We start from the raw sequence: 22746 nt of genomic DNA on the forward strand, positions 1-22746 counted from the left end.
TCCCATTTCCTCCAAACCAAAGGAGTAGCCATGGGCACCCGCATGGGCCCCAGCTATGCCTGCCTCTTCATCGGATATGTGGAACAGTCCATCTTCCGCAGCTACACTGGCACCACCCCCTACCTTTTCCTCCGCTACATCGATGACTGTATCGCCGCTACCTCGTGCTCCCACGTGGAGGTTGAACAGTTCATCCACTTTACTAACACCTTCCACCCCGACCTCAAATTTACCTGGACCGTCTCAGACTCCTCCCTCCCCTTCCTAGACCTCTCCATTTCTATCTCAGGCGACCGACTCAACACGGACATTTTCTATAAACTGACCAACTCCCACAGCTACCTAGATTACACCTCCTCCCCGTCTGCCCCCTGTAAAAACACCATCCCATATTCCCAATTCCTTCGCCTCCGCCGCATCTGCTCCCAGGAGGACCAATTCCAATACCGAACAACCCAGATGGTCTCCTTCTTCAAAGACCGCAATTTCCCCCGAGAAATGGTTGACGATGCTCTCCACCACATCTCCTCCACTTTCCGCTCCTCCACCCTTGAACCCCACCCCTGCAATCATCACCAGGACAGAACCCCACTGGTCCTCACCTACCACCCCACCAACCTCCAGATACTTCGCATCATCCTTTGTCATTTCTGCCACCTCCAAACAGACCTCACCACCAAGGATATATTTCCCTCCCCTCCCCTATCAGTATTCTGGAAAGACCACTCCCTCCGCAACTCCCTCGTCAGGTCCACACCCCTACCAACCCAACCTCCACTCCCTGTACCTTCCCCTGCAACCGCAAGAAATGCAAAACTTGCGCCCACACCTCCCCCCTCACTTCCCTCCAAGACCCCAAGGGATCCTTCCATATCCATCACAAATTCACCTGAACCTCCACATACATCATTTTCTGTATCCGCTGCACCCGGTGTGGCCTCCTCTATATTGGGGAGACAGGCTGCCTACTTGTGGAATGTTTCAGACAACACTCTGGGACACCCGGACCAACCAACCCAACCGTCCCATGACTGAACACTTTAACTCCCCCTCCCACTCCGCCAAGGACATGTAGGTCCTTGGCATCCTCCATCACCAGACCATGGCAACACGACGCCTGGAGAAAGAGCGCCTCATCTTCCGCCTAGGAACCCTCCAACCACAAGGGATGAATGCAGATTTCTCCAGCTTCCTCATTTCCCCTACCCCCACCTTATCTCAGTCCCAATCTTCGGACTCAGCACTACCTTCTTGACCTGCAATCTTCTTCCCGACCTCTCCGCCCCCACCCCCTCTCCGGCCTATCACCCTCACCCGAACCTCCTTCCACCTATTGCATTCCCAACGCCCCTCCCCCAAGTCCCTCCTCCCTACCTTTTAATTTAGCCTGCTTGGCACACCTTTCTCATTCCTGAGGAAGGGCTTATGCCCGAAACGTTGATTCTCCTGCTCCTTGGATGCTGCCTGAACTGTTGCACTTTTCCAGCAACACATTTTTCAGTTCTGATCTCTAGCATCTGCCGTCCTCACTTTCCCCTATGCTTACCTTAAGTTATATTTTGCAATCTTTTACCCACGTGGCCAATTTTCTTCAGAAAATCTGGGGACATTTATTCAGCTAACTTGAACAAATGTGACATGATTGTTTTTAACAGCTATAGTTAAAAAAAGACAATAATTGATGAGAGCTAACTCTCAAAGATACATTAGTTCCCTTCAGGCAACTTTTGACATGCTTGTTATTTTTGAGAATGCCTCAATTAACATTTGGCTTGACTTTCTCCAAGCCTGGGATACATGTGTTAAAAAACCCACTACTGTTTGCTCGTTTGCCACATGTGAAGAGAAAGAAGCCAAACTATGCAAACCCAAACTTCAAACATATTCAAATTACATTCACCAACTGGAGGCAATGGCCTAGTGGTGTTATCACAGGACTGTTACTCTAGAGACACATGTAATGTTCTGGAGATTTGGGTTTGATTCCCACCATGGTAGAATTTAAATTCAATTTTAAAAATCTGGAATTAAGAGTCTAATGATAACCATGAATCCATTGTTGGTTGTCAGAAAAACCAGTCTGGTTAACTAATGTCTTTTAGGGAAGGAAATTGCCATGCTTACCTACATATGACTCCACACCTACAGCATGTCTTTGACTCTTAACTGCCCTCTGGAATGGTCAATACATGCTGGCCTGGCCAGTGACACCCTCATCCCATGAATGATTTAATAAAAACACTGACAAAATCTTTTATTGTGACACAAACCTGTCAATCTGCAGGCAATTCCATTTTGTGATTTACTAGATGGCAACATATATATATCAAAGATTGGATTTTTCTTGTGCCAGTTATTGGAAGTTTATTTACAAGGCTATGATATCACAAACTGACACATACAGTTCTCTATTTACTGATGTTACTGAGCATTACACACACATATAGTTGATTGGCTACAGTACCTCCATTACACAGAATATGCATTACACAGAGTGTCTGAAGATGAAATGGGTAACTTTGTACTGGAATGCCACATGCTGTGATGTCTTGTTACAGTCTTAGATATACAGGCCTGTCCAGTCTGGAATCTATGCCATAACATAACAGTAATAGGCTGGTAATCTCACTGAACTGATTAATCCGAGGCCTGGGCTAATGTTTAAAAAGCATAGGCTTGGGAAATTTAAATTCAATTAGTTGATAAATCTTCAATACAAAAGCTATCCCCAGGAATAATGCTCTTGAAATTTTTGTAAAAACCTATTTGATTCATAATGCTGCTTTTATGCAGTCTGGCCTCTATTGATTCTGTACCAAGAGCAATGTGATTGGGTCTTCACTCCCTCCTCAAGAAAGCCTCAATTCTCTCAAACTCCATTGGAAAAGTCAAATAAGCATACAACTGGATTGACCACAAGAATCCACTCAGGCACCAGAAATGGCAAAGCAAAAAGCACATCCTCCACAGTTGATCCGCTTCTTAAACTATGAGGACGTATGCTAAAATTGCAGCGAGTTGCCCTCGAGCTTGGTCAAACAACTGTCTGACATGGAATTATTCCTTACAGCCAATGTCAGAGATATGTTTGTCACTGTCCAAAAGAGTTGGCAAGGGATAACCCTTGGAATTCTCAACATTTACTTTGGAACTTCTGGGCAAGAAAACCTCCTTCTGATTGTCACCTACCACTCTTTCTCCAACAGATGTAATACTGAGGATAGCAGGGGCAATAAACATAATCAGAAGGCAGATTTTAATGCCTATCACCAAGAATAGTTCAGTCGCATCACAACTACGTGAACTCTGAAAATAATATTTGCAAGACTGGACCAGCAGATAATGATGAGAGAACCTGTCTCCTAGTTGGAAGTGCATCATGAAAATATTGACAACAAAGACTACTGCATAGCCCTTGCAAAGTCTTGCCTTTATACCCCTAACCTAACACTACGGGCAATTTAGGATGGCCAATTCACCTGACCTGCACATCTTTGGACTGTGGGAGGAAACCCACGCAGACATGGGGAGAATGTGCAAACTCAGTCAGTTGCCTGAGGCAGGAATTGAACCCAGGTCTACTGGCGCTGTGAGGCAGCAGTGCTAACCACTGTGCCACTGTGCCGCCCTAAATCTAGCTACTCCTTTAATGACCTTCCCTCTATCATAAAATCAGAAATAGGGATATTTGCTCATGATTGTACAGCATTCAGGACCACTTGCACCTTATATGATACAAAAACAGTCAATATCTGTATGCATCCAGTAGCCAGGCCACAATCAGGTTGGCCTGATCACTGGTGGTATGACACATTTGCATTGCAGAAATGACCATCTCTAACCAGAGAAAATCTAACTATGATCCCTGGACATTCAATAACATTATCATAATTGAATATCACCATCAACATCCTAGAGGTTACCACTGACAAGAAACTGAACCGAATCAACCACATAAATCATGTAGTTACAACAAGAAGTAAGAAGTTGGAAATTCTGTAGTGACTAACTCGCCTCCTGCCACTCTCAAGTCTACCTACTGTATGCAGGTAGCAAGTCAAAGGTGTGCTGTAATACCTCTCTGGATGAGTACAGTTTCAGCAACATTACAGAAGCTCAATACCATCCAGGATGATGTAACCCACTTGTTTGTCATCTTACCAAATACCTTTAACTTATTTGATTAGCACTCCATCTGCTACAACCCTACATCTTCTTTATCAACAGTGTGGACTATTTACAAGAGGCACTGCTGAAACTCACCAAACCTCCATTGTTCCAAACTGATGATCACTGCCAACTAGATGGACTAGGGTGGTCAATGCTTGGGAGCGCCACCTCCTGCAAGTTCCCCTGCAGGTCACACACACAATCCTGACTTGGAACTATGCCACCGTTCCTTCACTGTTGTTGAGTCAAAATCCTGGAACTGCACCTTGGAGGTGCCTAAACCACATGGACAGCACTGGCTGAAAATGATCATTCACCTTCATCTTCTCAAGGGCAATAAGTGATACAAACAGTTGTATGGGGGATCCTTACTTGGCCAGTGAAACTTAGAAGAGGGTGGAATGATATTGTGTTCCCACACATTTTCAAATGATTCATCTCCCAAAATGAACAAAAGTCCTCTTATCCTTGCCTTTGAAAACTCTCCTATTTACTTTGTTTCTCTCTCCACAGAGACTTGAGTATTTTCAACTTTTTCTGTTTGGACTTCAGATTTTCAGCATTTTCTGTTGTAAATTATGTTGGCTATACTTTCATATGTTGTGTTTCACACAATATGTCACTGTTTCCTTCGTCAGATGCTATTGTTTTTCTAAATGGAAGCTCAGACATTTTCTCCAATGATCCCTGCAATTCCTTCTTACAAATTGCCACCAGACTGTCGCTACATTTCTCTATCCTGAAGGAGTAGCTGACATATTTAGCTATTTAACATATTTAGTAGGTCTGAGGAACTAAGTGTTCATCTCCTGTTCCTGTGATCCTATGGTGAAAGTGACTTGAATCTTACAGATACCTGCCTAAACATCCTTTTGTGGCTGCTCACCAGGTGCATATTGATGGACTAGAAGCCCACATGTTTGACAAACATTCCTTTGAAGACTTTTTCAAAACTCTATCATGGAATATGGGCATCACTGGTTGCACCAACATTTTTTGCTCATCTTTAATTGATCTTGAGAAGGTGACCTTGGTAAAAGCTGCCTTGTTGAATTACTGCAGTCTATCTGGTTCAGATATATCCGCAATGCTATTAGAGAAGTAGTTCCAGGACTTTGACCAAAAGGCAGTGAAAAAATTGATAATTCTAAGACAATACGGTATTTCTGTTGGAGGGGTCATTATCAGATAGAATGTACCAATAATTTGTTTTCCTGAAGAAGATAACATACATTAATGACAATAATGAGTTCCATGATACGTTTATCCTAATGCTTTATCAGCAAGTATGCTGGAACTCCAGCTCAACACAATGCCAAAACAATTTCTCCAATGGCAAACTGTTTAATATCATGGTATTAACTTTTGTTGACAATTTTCTCCTAAACCTGATTTTTATTTAATTTCTTTCATTCATTCATTATTAAAAAAAATTAAATGTTGGCTGACCATGGAGGCTTGGAGTCCAATAGACGTCAATGAGGTTGAAAATTGAACGGAAGCAAGCTTTCAAGCTGCAGCTGGTTTGCTAATTTCTAATAGTCGGTAACTGATTCCATTTGTGGAGGCAGAAAACAGGCGAGCTCGGATTCCAACTGTTTATTCATAATTCACATGGCAGATACAGAGCAAATACAGAAACTGCCTGCTGACTCTTTGATTGGTATCTCACAACAGAAAGAAGACTGGACTTTCATATGTTCCATTTCCCAACATTTTGAAAACTGCACTGTAGTGTATGAAAAATGTTAGTCATTAATAAAAATATCAATTCACATGAAAGCTTTAAACCTAACAAATATAATTATGTTGCTTTATAACTTTGTAAATGTGACTGTGATTCAGATGTCTTCCAGATTGCCAGTCTGTCGCTTGTTCCTTCAAAATAAAAGGTTCAGAAGAAAGTTAATGAGATGGTAAGATGGGTGCATTGAAAGATAAAGAAAGTTGGAATTAAAGAGAAAGAAAGTGGATGGAAAGCAATGCCTTCCCTTTGAATTAAAACTGCTTTATAAAAGCTCATTTTATTTGTGCTTACAGTCGTAGAGATCTCTGACTCCAGCTGAGGCCCTGTTTCTGTTTAAGTAAATAAGGCATCTTTCAGAACCATAATTAAACACAGATGCAAATAAGGAAAAGAATATTGAGTATATTTTGCAAAAAAAAATACAATGTCAACATGAAATAGGAGCATTTAAGACAGAGGGAAAGATCTCTAGGTTGTTGAATGGTAGCCTGCCCAGCTGACCAAGAATGTGTACAGAATAAAAACAATCAACAATGCATAATTCTAATGTCACACAGGTGGGGTTTCAATGCATCAGTCCTGTACAGTGTTTGACATGTTTGATGTTTGTAAAACCTATGTATAAATAATTTGTGACCCACATGACCCTGTTGTAACCTTTTCCCTTAAAAGGACTGAACAGGACTTTCAGTGAAATTTTCTTCATCCCAATCATCGACACAGATTTCACGTTTAAGCAAAAACTGGAATTGAAACAATTAACTCTCTCACCACCATTGTAACATTGTACCACTAAATGAAGTTACAACAATGTTAGAAATATAACCAGCTAGCAATCTCCCCGAGACCTGCTTAGAGCCAAAATTTATATATTATCACAATAGCTTTGCTCTCATTCTTTTGAACCCCCTCTATGTCTTTTTCCTCTGCCACACTCTTCTGTGTCTGACTTTGACTTATTTTAACATACTAACAATTTCCCAGTTGTCCATCCTTCAAGTGAGCTCTTTTGCTGTTACTCTGCCGTTCAATGAAAAATAACCTCTGTGGATACATATAGTTAACAACTAGCTCCACAAACTTGTAGTTATAGTACAAAACACTTTATAAAGAAAGAACATTTTTCATTAAAATGGACACTAGGAGTTTTACAAAATGATGGCCAGAAGCCACATGATGTCCCCTGTCAAGTCAACTAGTGTTGGAACTCGACTATCTTATAACAAAATGATTCAGAAGAGACCTTTCGAAAGTCAATGAGTATTACCAAGGGCAAACAGAAATCTATTGGCAATGGTTTTCCTGAAGGTGTGAATTAACCTTCATATCTCACCAAGCATCTGATCTAAAAAGACCTATCCAAGTTAAAGGCTGAAATAGTTCCAAAGTTAATTACATGAGCTAAACAATACATAATATTGACAGCTGGGGTAAAAAAAAGTTCTTTTAAAGTTTTTGCACAGTACAAAAGTCAGGATATAAACAACCATTTGGTGGAGAATCCTGCTGAAATCCATGGGAGAAACATGTTGAAGCTTTCACTGTTTCTCAATGGGGAGAAAGAGGAAGGCAGCACTGCTGCTTTGAACCTGGCTGCCAAGCTGCAATTTTATAAAAATTAAACAAAGGCACCACCCCACAGTTCCAGAACATGTTTGTCGCATATAGGTCTGGAAGGATCTGAAAGGGTTAATCAGAGGAATATTGTAAGCAAGTCCACTACTGATGATGTGATATGGGCTTTGTCCACACAACAGCTTAGGAAGAGTAAGATCTAACATCTGGTACTCCTCAAAATCTTTGTAACAATATTCATTGTTGCAATGCAACCTATAACTAGTTATTAAGATACAATAAACTTTACTTTGCGAGCTACAAAATAGACCAGGAAGTGTGTTGCCTCTATGAGTGTAGACCAAGCAGACACTGTAGTTTTATATGCATAAACAAGATAGCTGCAGTGACCTTCAGGATGAGCAGCAGTTTATACTTTATAGTGAGCTGGCACGTCCAATCAAAACTATTCTGTCCAGTTGATCATGGAAGGAAACTGTAACTATTTGACTATAGAAGCTTTCACTGCTACTGAATCTGACTTCAAGTTGTCCACCACTTTGATTAGATAGAGTCTTCAAACAAACTAGGCCTGCAATTGTAGTAGAGACTGACCTCATTTTCATCGTCATACATAACTTAGGTTGAATCTTTGCATCAGTATGTCAGCTAAAAAATGTAACTGCTTTTTATTTAAAACATTTTTGATGTGAATTCTAGTGGTTCCAAAGAGGTTAGAATTCATTTTAGATTGTCACTATCCATTCTACTAATGTTGTAGCCTGTGGTCAGAGGCAAGGAGTTCTATTCTCACTTTCAAAGGGAGAAAATATGTCAGTACTAGCTCCCTAAAGTTCTGGTAGCTACACCAATCATGCAAAATGCCTTTTTATTAGCTAAGAACAGCTCCTCTTCTGTAGATAGTCCATAGTGGTGTATTTTGTCCCACTTATCACAAGATGGGCCCAAAACAAAGTAAAGACAAAAGAGGATTGGTGCCAGCAAACCACCTTAAACTTCATGTACTTAAAGATGGAAAATAACACAAAGTATCATATGTGGTACATGGGAAAATACCATTTTAGCAATGTTTTGTAAAACAATAACTTTTCATCTTGCCTAAAACATAAGCCGTGCAGCTAATTACTTGTTAAATTGAAAACATTGCAAATTAGAAGAGGTACATGGAACTGTATACAAATTCATACTTCACCAATTACTTGAAAGACTCCTGGTGTGTGGTGGTAACAATAATTAGGTCAGTATCATCCTAAAGTCAGTTGGAATTGGAACATCTTTTATAGCTCTTACTGTTCCATTAAAGTCCACGTTTGTTCTGTACAACAATGAACTTTTTCTACAATGAGAAGGGTGATTGTAGCAGTAGTACTACACTGACACTGATTGGTGTCAATTGTTTTAATTACCAGAGAGCTGTATGCATTGGCTAAACATAGAGCACTATCCTTGCAGTCCAATGTAAGATATTTTGAGAACACAAACTGAATTGTCTGTGCTTGCTATATACATTAAAATAAACTATAGATAAAATGGGAAAGTACTAGAAAGATCTGATCACCTTCATCGTACTTTTCTAATGACACATACCAGGATATTAGTTTCTACATTAACTCTAATGCAAACAATCCAGATCTTAACTTATGTCCCTTTATTATTTTCTCATCAATTCTTTGTCAAACTTTTTTGCCTGAAATAGCTCCCAAAATTTAGAATCCTCCTGTGCCTAACTTGCGTAAATGGTGATTGTTTATGAATGGGCTTGTCACTCACGTTACCTGTAAACTTCCCTGCTGCTGTGTGGATCTCCAAGGTCTGTGCATTGCAATGGCTTCCAGACCAGAAGACAATGAGCCTGTTCACCAATTGGCATGCACTGACTCTTCTATGACTCCTCTTTGGCTAAGAAGAAACACAGCTTATGACAATCAGTATTGACAGATTATTTGATTGTGAATGTATCACATCCAGCCCTAATCCTATCTTCAGTTGATTTTAACATGCATGCACTTCCAGGGTTGGAAAGCCTGACTGTTTCTCTTCCTCCTTCAATGCCACTGATGTATAGTCCTTTTGCATAATCAGCAAAGAAACATAGGTTCTTGGGCAAGATGGCTCACTTAACTGACTCCTCGATGGGCTAAAACACTAGGGTGTATATTGAGATCAAATGCATTTGAAGATTTACGACCTGCAGAACCAGTTAAAGGTTGACTTGAGCCCTAATATATCTGAATGTTTACTGATCAAAACTAGTCTGAAGTTCTGCTGTTTTAATTTTGTACCCAGTTCTTTTTTTTTTGAAATCCCAGTTTCACTTTGCTGGCTGTGGGACAGTTTGAGTCATGACACAGTTCCTGACCTAAACGTTTGCTGTAGGTGCAGAATACAGAAGCCATTTCAGTTTAATTCAAGGTGACGTTTCATCATTTTGGGGTTTCTAAAGAGAGTTATGAAAAACATACGATTGCAATTTCCTACTGTTTGGAATAATGGGGGAGATCGAAAATGGCAAATTTGCAAACAGTATAGCCTTCTCCAAAAATATAGGATGCTTCAATTCAAACTATTTTTGTCTTTAGTCTAGTAACATGAATTCCTGAGCTCAGGAGACACATTAATGAAAGAATTGGGGTTTTATAATATATTCTGATCTCTTTTGTTGCTGGTGCTTCTGAGATGTTAGCTGATTAATAGGCTTCAATTTCTCAGCTTTCTTCAGTCTGCAAACATAGCAAAGTGACCAGTCACCTGCCTTCACTTTGCAGTCAGGTTGACCTGTCTGTCATTAACTTCCTGCAATTGTTTCAGTGACGCTCAAAGTAGGCTTAAGGAACATTAACTTTCATTTCGACACATTTCAGCTTTCCAATCTCAGAATTGAGTTCAAAATTTCACTGTGGTATATTCATGAGGCAGAGAACTACGTGGAAAGCATGTCCAGAGAGATGGTCTCACGTTAGGGTCAAGCAGGCAGTTAGGAAATGGGTGACTATCAGATAGTCTAAGGGAAACAGGTGGTGCAGGACTTCCCAGGGCTTTCCTGTCTTGGTACGGAAAGTGTAATGGTGCATTGGAGCAATGTAACAAGCCTTTAATGACACCATGGTGGCTGAGCTGTCAGGAAGGAAGGAGAATAGAAGAATAGATATGGAATTCTCATTTTGTGGAACAGACAAGGCTTTCTTTGGCTGTCAATGTGACTCCAGAATGATACGTTACTTCCCCAGTGAATAGGTTGTCACAGGGTGACAGTAGGATACTTCTCTGAGAGAGAATGAACAGTCAGAGGCTGTGGTCCACATTGGTATTAGCAACATAGTTAGGAAGACAGCAGTGTTTTTTTTCTGGAATAATCAAGTGGCTCATGTAGTATGTATAGGAGTAGGAAGGTAAGGCAAATGAACACATGTCTATAAAGATGGTGCAAGAGGGAGAGTTTTAGGTTCCTGATACATCTGGACTTGTAGATAGCATCTGTATAAACTACATCAGAAGAGAGTTGGGACTGAATTATTTGCAGGGTATTTTAAAGATGGGTGGTGTGAAGGTGTGGGTTAAACTAACTTGGCAGGTGTGCAGGAACTAGGAGAGAATATCAGGGAGTAATGACAGTGTGCAACAAGTGGAGAGAGACAGCTATCACTAGAATCAGGAATAGTATGTTCATAGTTGGAGTCAGAGAAATGGAGAAAGTAATGAAGTCTAAGTCAGGGCTATTTTTTATGTACGCGGATACACAGGGCATAGTTTGTAAAATTGGGATTATGATGTTGCCACAGAAATGGAAATCTGCTCAATGCAGGGCAGAACCAGATATTAGATGCTTTTGATTACAGGGGGTTTAGAAAAGACAGGGACGGATAAAGTGTAGAATTTAGCAGTTAAGTGGAGAAGTAAATTCACCCTGAGGGTTCAAGGTCAGAAGCAATTTGGCTAGAACTAAGGAACAAAAAAGGTGCAATTACATTGCTTGGTGGGACACCAACTAATAGGAAGGATGTGGAGGAATAAATCTCCTAGGAAATTATAGTGAGGTACAAATATCATAGAGCACTTATAATGGGGCACTGTAATTATCTGTACATAATTGGGATTGGGGAAATGGTAGTTTTAAGAGGGACAAGTATTCTTTGAATGTGTTCAAGAGAATTTCTTACAACAGTAAGAAAGGAGGTACTGTTCTTCCTGATTCTTGGGAATGAAGAGGGCCAAGTAGATCAAATGTGAGTGGGGAACATTTAAGAGACAGTGCAGCATAAGGTTTACAATGATGATAGAGAATATAATTGTCAATTTAGAGTAAGAATCTGTTGCTAAACAATGGCCTACCTTCAAAGAGAAGATGATTCTTGTTATGTCATTTCTATCATAATGGAACCAAAGCAAGTGTCATTCTTTGAGAACAGCCTACTTTCTATAAGTAGAAATCAGCATTTAAGTAAATTTATTACTTACATCACAAAAACCTTGACATGTGTTCTTACATTATGGTAGAAATCAGGATTGTTCAGAAGAAGTATAATTAATTTTATTCATTCTTAATTATTAATTTTATAAATGCAACATAACCATAGCTTTCTTTATGTCATACAAGGGATTAGGAATACAATTTGCATTGCAAAGTGCTTTTCTAAAGTACTATGTTACTTAGGAATGAGTTCACAAACTACCTTTAATGGATATTGCAGTTGGGAATCCTTGGTAAAACAGTGACCATTTTAAAACCTGCAAGTTGTAAATGATGATCCAAGTGTTGCATATGTAATTGGGAGAAACAGCTGGCTAATAACATAAAGGAGTAATTCACAAGATTTACTGATGTACACAGAGTACAGAACAATAATTATTATTAATAAATCAGAATCTTCTTACTGTCAGGCTTAGGAACTCGTCCAAGTTGTTTCCCCTTTGGGCCATCTTCAGTATTTGCTTTTCAAACAAATCTTATTAATTAATTAATCTAATTAAAGAAGCTATGATACTGGAACTTTCATTCTCAACTTCAATTTGATTTGTAAAATGACATCTGAACTTTTTTGATATATGTATTATCCAAGAAAGTGAATAAATGTTTTGAAAGCTTAATTTATAGATATGTAAAGTCACTTCATTCATTGGCATGCCACAAAACAAGCTTGTTAGGTCAATGTCACCATGGTATCCACATTAGCTACTCATTGTATTTCACCTCAATTGGATGTATTTATCAGCTTGTGCAATCCTGTATACACCCATCCATGAACAAATGCATTGAGATCTGTGTCATTTTACCACAACACAGATGCACATAGCAAGAAGTTTGACCCTTGACATATTACAAACCCACACTGAGGTCACCACATTCTGCTTCTTGCAGCAACTATTTAATCACTAAGTCTCTCAAAAGGAGATTAACTATTGGTTATTAACTATTGACAAATTGAGCTGAACAAAAATGATTACAAAAAGAACCTCACTGTTGCTTAGAAGATAAAGAACAAATCATTTACATTTTCTGTGCTTACAAAAAATGTGAATTTTAAAAAGACATGGGAAAAAAATGGAATGACTTTGTGCAAAGTACACACAATTAGCAAGGTAACTTCATTCATCACCTTGTTTTGAACTAAAGCATATCGTTCAATCAAAAATGAATCTTGGACCAGAAAGAAACTAAGTTATCCTAATGTCTACTCTGCCAGCAGCTGTTTATTCAACCAGCTGCAGTGTGATCACTACACACACACACACACACACACACAAGAAATCATCTAATGCAATTGGAAGGCCATGTGCTGAATGGATCAAGCAGCATTTGTTTCAAATTTGAAATGCTTGAAACTCCTCCTAAAAATCTGCATATGACAGCAGTTAAACTGGACTGAGTGCTAAGATCAACTAAATGTTGGCCTAGATAGTGATTCATCTGCCCGGGCAGCTCTCTGGCAAGTGGGATGTTGATTTCAGACTACAGGACATTGAGAGAAAAGGAGATAGGGGAATTGGAAGGAGGAGATGCAGGAACTTAAAACAGTCTTCAGCAATACCTGCCAAATTGGAGATTGACCCATGCTGCACAGGTAATTCTTTTTTGGTGGATGCCCTTTAGGCACTGCTGGATTCACATCTATGTCGTGCTTTCTTTTGTGAAGTTAGCCAGCCACAAATTTTGCAAAGGGAGGCAGAGAGCAAGCAGACATTTGATTTTTCTTTTACACAAGTGGAGACTTAATTCCTATTTGAGGTAAGAGTTTTAGTATCGTCTTTGAATCCCTTTACCAATATGGCAGGTAACGCATAATGATTGCATGCACAGCTGCCCTTACATTGACACCTCTTTAATATCTGCAGAATGAGTAACCATAAATGAATTTGCAGTCTATTATGTTTTGTAAAGCATCATTAATAACATGATAGTTCACTAAATGGCTACAATTGTGACATGTTTGGAAGTGGGACTTTTTCAAGGAGCAGATACGACGTGTCCTTGATATGTATGTACCGATCAGGCAGGAAAGAAATGGTCGTGTGAGGGAGCCTTGGTTGACGAGGGAGGTTGAATGTCTAGTAAAGAGGAAGAAGGAGGCTTACATAAGGTTGAGGAAACAAGGTTCAGACAGAGCAGTGGAGGGATACAGGATAGCCAGAAGGGACCTGAAGAAAGGGATTAGGAGAGCTAAGAGAGGGCATGAAAAATCCCTGGCGGATAGGATCAAGGATAACCCCAAGGCATTCTATGCGTATGTGAGAAACCTGAGAATGACGAGAACGAGGGTAGGTCCGATCAAGGACAGTGGTGGGAGACTGTGTATTGAGTCGGAAGAGATAGGAGAGGTCTTGAACAAGTACTTCTCTTCAGTATTTACGAACGAGAGGGACCGTATTGTTGAAGAGGAGAGTGTGAAACGGACTGATAAGCTAGAAGAGATACCTGTTAGGAAGGAAGATGTGTTGGACATTTTGAACAACTTGAGGATAGACAAGTCCCCCGGGCCTGACGGGATATATCCTAGGATTATGTGGGAAGCAAGAGAGGAAATTGCAGTACCGTTGGCAATGATCTTCTCGTCTTCACTGGCAACTGGGGTGGTACCAGGGGACTGGAGAGTAGCGAATGTTGTGCCCCTGCTCAAAAAAGGGAATAGGGATAACCCCGGGAATTACAGGCCAGTTAGTCTTACTTCTGTGTTAGGCAAAGTAATGGAAAGGGTACTGAGGGATAGGATTTACGAGTATCTGGAAAGACACTGCTTGATTAGGGACAGCCAGCACGGATTTGTGAAGGGTAGGTCTTGCCTTACAAATCTTATTGAATTCTTTGAGGAGGTGACCAAGCATGTGGATGAGGGTAGAGCAGTGGATGTAGTGTACATGGATTTTAGTAAGGCATTTGATAAGGTTCCCCATGGTAGGCTTATGCGGAAAGTCAGGAGGCATGGGATAGAGGGAAATTTTGCCAATTGGATAGAAAACTGGCTAACCGGTCGAAGTCAGAGAGTGGTGGTAGATGGTAAATATTCATCATGGAGTCCAGTTACAAGTGGAGTTCCGCAGGGATCAGTTCTGGGTCCTCTGCTGTTTGTAATTTTTATTAATGACTTAGATGAGGGAGTCGAAGGGTGGGTCAGTAAATTTGCAGATGATACAAAGATAGGTGGAGTTGTGGACAGTGAGGAGGGCTGTTGTCGGCTGCAGAGGGACTTAGATATGATGCAGAGCTGGGCTGAGGAGTGGCAGATGGAGTTCAACCCTGCCAAGTGTGAGGTTGTCCATTTTGGAAGAACAAATAAGAATGCGGAATACAGGGTTAATGGTAGGGTTCTTGGTCAGGTGGAGGAACAGAGGGATCTTGGGGTCTATGTACATAGATCTTTGAAGGTTGCCACTCAGGTGGATAGAGTTTGTAAGAAGGCCTATGGAGTATTATCGTTCATTAGCAGAGGGATTGAATTCAAGAGTCGTGAGGTGATGTTGCAGCTGTACAGGACTTTGGTTAGGCCACATTTGGAGTACTGTGTGCAGTTCTGGTCGCCTCACTTTAGGAAAGATGTGGAAGCTTTGGAGAGGGTGCAGAGAAGATTTACCAGGATGTTGCCTGGAATGGAGAGTAGGTCGTACGAGGATAGGTTGAGAGTTCTCGGCCTTTTCTCGTTGGAACGGCGAAGGATGAGGGGTGACTTGATAGAGGTTTATAAGATGATCAGAGGAATAGATAGAGTAGACAGTCAGAAACTTTTTCCCCGGGTGCAACAGAGTGTTACAAGGGGACATAAATTTAAGGTGAAGGGTGGAAGGTATAGGGGAGATGTCAGGGGTGGGTTCTTTACCCAGAGAGTGGTGGGGGCATGGAATGCGCTGCCCGAGGGAGTGGTAGAGTCAGATTCATTGGCGACCTTTAAGCGGCATTTGGATAGGTACATGGATGGGTGCTTAATCTAGGATAGAAGTTCGGCACAACATCGTGGGCCGAAGGGCCTGTTCTGTGCTGTATTGTTCTATGTTCTATGTTCTATGTTCTATAAAGAATTTGCATACTTTCATGTCTCTAGTATCCTTCAAAGTGCTTTATCTCTAATGAGGCACTTTCAACATATGTTGTAAGATAGTGTAGATAGCTTGGCACAGACTTGATGGCCAAAGGAACTTTTTTGTGCTGTATAACACAATAGCAAACACAGCATCCAAATTGCTCACAGCAATGTAATAACAACCAGATAATTTGTTTTGTGATGTTGATTGAGGGATTGATATTGGCGACTGGAAAATATCTCCTCTGCTATTCGTCAAAAGAGAGCCATAAGATTTTTTATATTCATTTGAGAAGATAGGCAGAGTCTCAGTTATACATCCCATCTGAAAGACCACTTGGTTTCAGCACTGGCGAGTCAGTGTGGAGTTGTTTTTGTGCTTACATATCGGAGTGCTGTATGTCCCGATATCTTTGCAGTTTTATGTCCTTTTGCTCAATGGTGAATGAAATAAAATATGTTTCTTTTGCTTGCAATACAATTGACACTGCTCTTAACAATTGTCCTCTTGCATTGTCAAGATTAATATATCTTGTAGTGTCTGTGCAATAATGGTTAAAAAAAAAGGAAATCCCTCTGTTGGTATTGAATTAAAATAGTAGACAGAGAGCTATCACATAAACACATGGGTTGATATTGTATCCTGTATGGAGCTTTTACTTGGCAGCATAATGAGGATCTCACCATCACAGCTAAGTTAAACCCAAGTCTTCCAAATATTGATCCAATTAATAACTATTAGAATAATAGATTTCTTTCCTTATCTTACAGAGTTTTAAAATAGGTCAGTGGTGGATTTGATTTCTAGGAATTTAATTATTTTGTCCTATTTTCAAAACGTTCTGGATTTTAACATTGGCAATATACCTCTTGACATCAGAAAATTCCACTTCCAAAGGAAAGTTGGAATGATCTTATAACTTTCTGTTACCAAAGATTTCCCAACCCCATAGGCTGAAAAATCCTATCAGAAAGTAAAAGCACAATAAGTACAATAACAAAGCATGCCATCAGATTGCCTCTTCTTTAAACTCATAAGTTTTCACAGTAGGATTGAATTGTTTGGTGTTTAATTACATTAATCTATCGACTATTGATGCTCATTGCACTTGATAACCTAACTCTGGGTGTGGACTCAGACAACAGTAAACAAACCGTAAGAAAACCATGCAGTAGCTATTTTAACATAATTTATAAAACTCCTGAAAAACAAGTTAGTATGCACATATAATTCAGATCATAACTCAGATATGGCACTAATTCTAAAATAAACAGCAGTCTCCATCAATAGGAAGAAGAAAATCAAGATAAAATGGAAGGAAGACACTTATGCATTAAATCAAAAGATCTGCAGTAATGATGTGGAGAATAGCTGTTTTACTTTCTTTCCATTCTCAGCCAAGCCATCCCTGTAGCTGCAGAGCATGCTTTCCTTCCAACTCAAATGCACATCTGGCTGTCCTTACTTTACCCTCAGACTTTATGTCTTTTCCTTCATGAGTGAAAAATATTTGAACATTTTTTTCCCCAAATGATTCCATCCTTTTAGCTTTCATTACACTATCTGGCAATTTAGTCCACATTTTAAGTTTATTGTTTGACAAAGCATTACTCACAGTTCCAACAAAATGTTGTCTTTTTGAGCATCATGAGAGAGTTGGGTGCAGTGAGAAATGCTAGGAGATCATAAGCAGTGTGAGTTATATCTGAAAGTTGTGATGATTAGAGTAATTACTTTATTCCCACCCACAGATTTACCTTATCAAAGGAAGTTTATTGTGTTTGCAGCAAGGGCTATTACCAAGGCTTGGTTTGGTTAATTTTCTCAGTACTTGGATGAATTTTGAAACATTGGATATAAACAGAAGTGTCAGCGATTCTACTCACTCTAGGAGCTGGCTCTGTGCAAGGTGGATCCGTATCATGTACTATGCATGTGGAAATAAAGGTGACGAGACTGAGCCCATAACTTGGTGATGGGATACTGACCTTGGTGGAGTCACTTCAGTGGTGGTGAGAGACAATCACACACTAAGAGATTTGCTCAAAGTAGTTGTCTTTGAGTTGGGGTTAGCATTTCTGGCATCATGCCACGATTGGGGAAGCTTGACTTGTTCAATCCTGCCATCAAAGAATGGACCCAGTTGTGGAAAGAATGTTTTATTTTATGAGGCAAATGACTTTGGAGCAGATGAGAAGTAACGAGTAGCTCTCCTAACAGTGTGAGGACCCCCAGCTCTTTTGATTATTAAGGGCCTAACTTTCTCAGAGGCATCAGCTACTAAAATCTTTCAAGAGTTGACAAAGTTAGCTAAGGAATATTACGATACCCAATTCTCTAATTCTGAGACACTCTCAGTTTTACCCAACCATTTGAGAACCAGAAGAATCTGTATTGGGATTTAACCGTACATGAGATGCTGCCATACTGTTTGGTAGGAGGGATTGATGAGGCGACCATGTAAAACCATCCACTAACTGAAGCCCAACCAGAGTTCAAACAGGCACTACAACTGGCTTTAACATTCAAAAGGGCGACAAGTGGAACTTATGAATTACAGGGTATACTGATGGAAGTAGACACTCTCCCCAGGCTGACTGAGCTTGGAGAACACCACTTGACTGAAGGCAATTGCATAGCCTCATGCACGACATATCCTGAACAGAGCGACTTGAGGTCAGAGTGCAGCAAAACTCCAAAAGAAGACCAAGTCTTGGCCAAACAGTTAAAATTTTCTCAACGATCAGAGCCAGCATAGCCATTGTAGTTGCTGCTGGTACGCAGACCTGAGACAACAAAAGTGTTCCTGAATTGAGTAAGAGAACACATAGGCCAGTATCCAGGAGAGTGCACACCCTGGAAAGTCCACCCATATCTAATTTGGAACAATTAAACTATTTAGCAACGTCCAAATCAGAACCAATCAAAATAAACAAAAACCAAAAGAACTGCAGATGCTGTAAATTAGAAACAAAAAAACAGAAGTTGATGGAAAAGCTCAGCAGGTCTGGCAACATCTGTAAAGAGAAATCAAAGTTAATGTTTAGGGTCCAGTGACCCTTCGTCAAAATAAGTGTCTGGTTAAATGGTCACCCAGTCCTAACTGACATAAATATTGGTACAGTTGTCTCACTGATTGTGGGACCAGTCTTTAACCAAAGTCATTCTGGACTCCAGCTCCTAATTTTGAGTAAGATTGCAGCCAGGCTGAGAACTGGGGCACCCTTATAGATTGAGGGTTTAACTTCAGTTCCAGTCTGTTATGAGAAGCAACTGGTGCAGTTACCACTGGTTTTCATAAAAGGCTCGGGCCCAAACCTGATGGGTTGAGAAAGATTCAACTCGATTAGCTCAACATTTTTCAGTTATAAAATGGCTGCCTAAGTGAAATAGGTAAAAATGAGGGCTGCAGATGCTGGAAACCAGAGTCTAGATTAGAGTGGTGCTGGAAAAGCACAGCAGGTCAGGCAGCATCCGAGGAGCAGGAAAATCGATGTTTCGGGCAAAAGCCCTTCATCAGGAATAGAGGCAGGGTGCCTGCAGAGTGAAGAGATAAATAAGAAAGAGAAATGCCTAATGAAATACTAATTGAATGCCCGGAAGTTTTCAGGGCGGTCAAGGGACTATTAAATGGGCCAAGGCCACCTTCCATGTTGACCAAGAAGCAATTCCATGATTCTGCAAGGTCAGCCTGGTGCCATTTGCAAAACTACAGGCAGAGATCTGGAGGCTGGAAAGCAAAGGAATCATTAACCCAGTCCAGTTTGTAGAATGGGCAGCACCAGTCACACAGATTGTGAAGCCCAATGGGTTGGTTCGCCTTTGTGGGGATTTCAAACAAATGGTGAATGGCTTTTCCCAGCTGGATAAATACCCAATCCCTCACATAGAGGACTTATATACAAAGCTGGTAGGAGGGCTGTCTTTCATGAAACTGAACATGAGCCATGTACTCCTGCAATTGCGATGAGATGAGGATTCCCAGAGTTATGCTACAATTCATATCAAAATGGGTTTGTACCAATAAACGACACTCCCTTCTGAGGTATCATCAGCCTATGCCAATTTACAGCAGATGATTGAGAACATTTTACAAGGTTTAGTCCAGGTCATCATTAATCTGAATGATTTGCTGATAACCTGGAATGAGAAATGTGGTGCTGGAAAAACACAGCAGGCCAGGCAGCATCCGAGGAGCAGGAGAATCAATGTTTTGGGCATAAGCCCTTCTTCAGGAATTATTCCTGAAGAAGGTCTTATGCCCGAAACATTGATTCTCCTGCTCCTCGGATGCTGCCTGGCCTGCTGTGTTTTTCCAGCAACACATTTTTCAAATCTGGTCTCCAGCATCTGCAGTCTTCACTTTTCTCCTCCCTGATAACCGGGAATATCAATAAAGAGCATTTAAAGAACTTGGGCATAGTGCTTAAATATTTCTCCAAGGTGGGGGTACACCCTATGGGGGAAAATGTGTTCCAGGCATCTCAAGTGACCTACCTAGTCGAAGGAGTCAACTAAACTGGGTTACACCCAGATAAAGTGATGGCAATCAAAGATGTCCCAGCTACCATATCTCTACCAGAGCTTAGGTCTTTCCTTGGACTAGTGAATTATTGCATTTCTAATCTGGCCTCTATCCTGGCACCCTTATCTTTGCAAATGAAAAAGAGTCAGCATGGGAAATAGTGTCATAGCCAAGAAGTAGCCTTTAGGGAAGTGAAGAGACAGCTATCGCCGTCCAAAGGATTGGCCCACTATGATCCCAAGCGAGATGTGGTGCCGACATGCAAAGCTTCCCTACACATTATTGGTGTGATGTTGGCTCCCTGGCAGTCAATTGGAGAGGAATGCCCAATAGCATATGATTTCCAGACTTTGTCACGTGATGAACGAAGGGACACCCATGTAGAAAAGAATGTTTTGGCAGTCATATTTGATGTGAAAACAACCACAATTATATTGATGGACATAAATTTGTAATAGTAATGCACCATAAACCCATGTGAGGCATACTTAAAGAGGTAAAAACCAGGGTAGGACCGTGCAGCCCATAGCTTCAGGCTGAATTCAGCATTGGGCTGTTTTTTCTGAGAGCATACAATTACAAGTTGGAACACCATCCAGGAGGCCAAGTGGCAAATGCAGATGCATTGAACTACCTCCCACTGGTAGGTACACCACTAGTGGGGTCACCATTCGAAGAGTCCATTTTGGTTTGAAATTTTCTGAACACTCTTCCAGTCACCGTTGACAATGTTAGACTGTGGACGCAAAAAGATCCTGTCTTGGCAAAACTAAAACAGCTGGTGGTGATGCAGGAAGCAAAATGGCAATCACAAACAGAATTGAAACCTTTCTGGACCAGGCAAGACTAGCTCACCACATTATTATGGAGAGCCAGAGTGATTTTCCCGAGTAAAGGTCACCGCCAGTTCCTGGTTGAACTCCACCAGGGTCATCCAGGAATTTCTAAAATGAAATAATGTCTGGTGGCCAGAATTGGATGTAGACATAGCTGCATTTGCGGGGCATTGTCCAGAATGCCAACAAGGACAAAACTTACTGCCAGAGGCTCCCCCACATTCATGGGAATGGCTGGATAAACCCTGGACTCAGTTGCATGGTGACTGTGCCAGTCTTTTCTTGAGCTTTATATTTGTAGTCATTGTGAACACCTATTCAATGTGGTTGGACATGCGTAGAGTTTATTCGTCAAATTCGGGGATTATTGAAAAGTTGCAAGCATCTTTAGCAATGCATGGGCTTCTGGAGGTATTGGTCACAGACAACAGGCTGTAACTTACCAGCAGGGAATTTGAGCATTTCCTAAAGTCAAATGACATTTGGTATGTAAGGTCAGTTCAGTGCCATCCATGGTCCAATGGTCTAACAGAATGAGTAGTCCAAACTTTGGCAGTAGGCTTAAAGAAACAGCCTGCATCTCCACTAGATACCAAACTGTCCTGGTTCCTGTCTGACTATAGGGCCGTCCCTTATGTGACAACAGGGATAGCTCCAGCAGAGTTGTTGGGGAGAAGCCTCCATACCAGATTAAATCTGATCTTTCTGGACCTGGGGAGAGCGTGTTGAAAAGGCATCAGGAGCACTAATGTTGGACACAAGACTCCCTAAGCAAGAAAGCTAGTTTACTTTCGGGTACGGAGTTTGGTTGTGAAATCACAGGAATGGCCCTACATGGTGAAAGGCATGGCCAATGTGAGGTCAGGTTCCATGATGTAAAACGTTTAGGTAGGATAGGCAGTCCTCAACAAGCAGGTCTACCACATGAAAGCTGCAATCTCGCAAATGGGGCAGGAGCAAAATATACTCAACCCCTCAGAACATCTGGCTAGGCTGACAGATGCCATGAGTTCTCCCCGTCCACCTAGCAACGAAGATACCTCTGAGGACGAGATGGACATGGCAGACATCGCCGCCTCAATGCCGTTACCGCCTGAAATAGATGAATTTCAGCTAAGACGCTCCAGATGCAATAGGTGGGCTACATTCCAATACATACTGCCAGTGTCTGTGGCAGAGTCTGAGAAACTGGACCTGGTGTGAAAATGCCCGAGGAGAAGCTACAGGGAAAAGCACGGGCCGACATCCCAGGATTCAGAGAGGGAGGGATGTAGTCACTGGAATGATGTCAGCCAGGTGGATCTCATACAATATGAATTCCCAGATTGAGGCTGTTAACTTGCTTCAATCAGGGAGTCCTGGCTGGCAGGTATTAACTGGAGCGT

At 41.0% G+C, this 22746-nt stretch overlaps 1 long non-coding RNA gene across 1 annotated transcript in view; it reads left to right on the top strand.

The window, feature by feature from the left end:
* The first annotated feature begins 13433 nt into the window (after positions 1–13433).
* LOC140493993 (uncharacterized) overlaps positions 13434–22746 on the top strand; it is a 131772-nt gene continuing 122459 nt past the window's right edge. Inside the window, exon 1 of the long non-coding RNA XR_011963824.1 lies at positions 13434–13551. This is a non-coding gene — a long non-coding RNA (uncharacterized lncRNA). The remainder of the gene's footprint in view (positions 13552–22746) is intronic.

The sequence above is a fragment of the Chiloscyllium punctatum genome, chromosome 23, assembly GCF_047496795.1.
Source record: "Chiloscyllium punctatum isolate Juve2018m chromosome 23, sChiPun1.3, whole genome shotgun sequence".
NCBI lineage: Eukaryota > Metazoa > Chordata > Chondrichthyes > Orectolobiformes > Hemiscylliidae > Chiloscyllium > Chiloscyllium punctatum.